This window comes from Moschus berezovskii, chromosome 18 (assembly GCF_049115385.1).
Source record: "Moschus berezovskii isolate FMDL1 chromosome 18, NW_MosBer_1.0, whole genome shotgun sequence".
Classification (NCBI taxonomy): Eukaryota; Metazoa; Chordata; class Mammalia; order Artiodactyla; family Moschidae; genus Moschus; species Moschus berezovskii.
Window position 1 is genome coordinate 31,863,338 of NC_142477.1, and position 2,571 is coordinate 31,865,908.

The 2,571-nt window shown below is 35.1% G+C and overlaps 1 pseudogene; it reads left to right on the plus strand.

The window, feature by feature from the left end:
• The first annotated feature begins 1,007 nt into the window (after positions 1-1,007).
• Positions 1,008-1,232, plus strand: LOC148774965 (cytochrome c oxidase subunit 6C pseudogene; annotated as a pseudogene).
• Positions 1,233-2,571: the final 1,339 nt, after the last annotated feature.

A 2,571-nucleotide genomic window follows, 5' to 3' on the forward strand; every position in this document is an offset into this window, starting at 1 on the left:
AGGATAAAGATAAGGAATGCATAGCTGACAAGGTTTGAATGGAAGCTCTGCATCTTACATAATCTCTGCATCTCATTTTCCTTCCCCGTTAAAGTAAAATATTTTACTACTTAAAGCAAATGAAATGAGCAATCATAGATTCTGACATTTGCGCTAGCATATAACTCACTAGCATATAACTCTAGAAAGCCTCTTGTATGCCAAGATCTATCATTTAATTTCTGGAGCATGGGAATATTGTGGGGAAAGATTCCTGGTGCAGTTCACATGGCAGCAGAAGAAGCAGGGAATACTAAAGAGATAATATATCAGCAAGTGTGGAAATACTAATACTTATATATCTTATTATCTAGCAACATCAGTATTTTAATATCTAGTAATGTCAACACTAGATATTCTCTTATCTGGAACCATCACTGGTTAGTGGCTACATATCTACTGTGATTACAGTCTAGATTAATGTGTTAAGTTCTTCCGGAGTCAACAGGAGACAGACGAGGTACAGAAATGAGAGCAGAACTTTTATGAAGAAGCTATAAATGGACTGCAGCTAATAAGCTTAAAAATTTTAGGAACAAATGGACAAGAGGGAAGATCCCTGAGCCAGAAGAGGAATCCAAGAATGAGATGCTGGATAGAAGGTTCTGGTGATTCAAGAGTGTGGCGCTTTTCAAATGCTTTGAACTTGTATTAGGCCTATAAAGGTATTGCTAGCTGATAATCCAGTCTGCACATCACAAGTAAATTCATATACATCATCTAGATGTGCCTAGGAAATTTGACAAGCAAAAATTCAGAGGTCACTTGCGTGAAGAATCCCCATCGCTAAAATCAAGCTTCTAGTCAGATGTGTGGAAATTTTGTATTTCTACATCTAGACCATTTACAAAAGACAATAATGCTTAGCCTCTGTTTTTGACCTATGTGAAAGAATGGTGCCATGTAAAAACACCATTTCTCCATCCTGAAAGGATGTTGCAGTTGAGCAGTCGAGAAGAAAAACTACCATGTCCACTGCTTTGGCAAAACCTCAGATGCGTGGCCTCCTGGCCAAATGTATGCGATTTCATATTGCAGGAGCATTCATGGTCTCCCTGGGGTTTGCAACTTTCTATAAGTTTGCTGTGGCTGAACAAAGAAAGAAGGCATATGCAGATTTCTACAGAAATTATGATTCCATGAAAGATTTTGAGGAGATGAGGAAGGCTGGTATCTTTCAGAGTGTAAAGTGATTTAGAATACAAAGAATTTCTTTGGGTTGAGTTCCATGGAAGTTTGTTACTTTCCTGTGTTCCTGAACTATGAAACTATGACTATCTTGGGTGAGAAATAGTCTCTCAATAAATAAACAATTAACAAATACTGTGAGAAAAAAAAAAAAAAAACACTTGGGAAACAAAGAGCCATTATTCAAATTTTGTGAATTAGAAATATCCAGTATGTAAACTGTGTCTCATTTTACAGATGAGTTAAGTAAGAAACAAGCTAGGTTAAGTGGACAGTGCCAAAATTTGAATATTTCATGCTCCAAATTCCATTCCTTTCCCTTTATGTTCAACATAAATACTAAAGTGAGGTAAAAACTCAAAGTAAAACTTTTTCGAATTGCTAGATTTTAAAAATGAAGTAAGGGAATTTACCTATAATTATTATAGGTATATTTTAATGGTTTAATTCCATGAATTCAATATTACAAAATACTTGACAAAAACACCTGATGTTTTATCATATTAGAAGCTGAAATATTGTACAGATACTTAGCCCTGCTGCTTAGTGAGAAGCAACTCAATGATTTTTGATAGCAAACATTACAGTAAAATATTTACTCTGAAAGAGATATATTTTATTCTTTCCAAGACAGGAGTTTTTGAGTCATTGTGTAGACTTTTGTGTCATTTGCTCTGTAAGGATGCAGGTAGGGTTATAGTTAAATTGATGTTTTCCATATCTGTATGCTTTGGTATTGTAAACAGCAGGGAAGCTTGAAAGAACAATGAATTGACATCAAGTCGGTCTAAACACTTGCTGCTCAGCAGCATCTATTTTAAAGTCTAAATATACTTCTTTGCCAGTTACTAGTTTCCCTGAGCAGACACAAGAAACAAAGCTCATTGGATGTTTGCATGCATTTAAGAGTCGTTTCATTCATTATACTCTGTAGATGTTTTCTCTAAAGATATTTTCTTGTTAACAAAAACAACAAAAACAGCATTCAGCAAGGTGTGTTAAACACCAGGGGCAAAGGGACAGCAACCCTGGAAGAAACTAAGTTAACTATGATGTGCTCAACTCTGTAGTTAACCTGATTTTCAAAATGTCTATTTTAATGATGTGACAGCAGCGTTGGGTAATTTGGGGAAGAGAAAGAGTAATTTTCTGGTTGCAAAACAGACTGAAATTACAGGCTTTAAATGCATAGGTGGTAAATGTGGAATTTAGATTGCCAGTGGTGTATGAGATATTTTGTTTTAAAGAGAATTCTGCATTTGAATATGTATTCCCTATTTGAACTTAATTCTGTTAGTGATTCTTTATCTTTCCAAAAGATATTTCTTGCATCTCCCAAAGTAG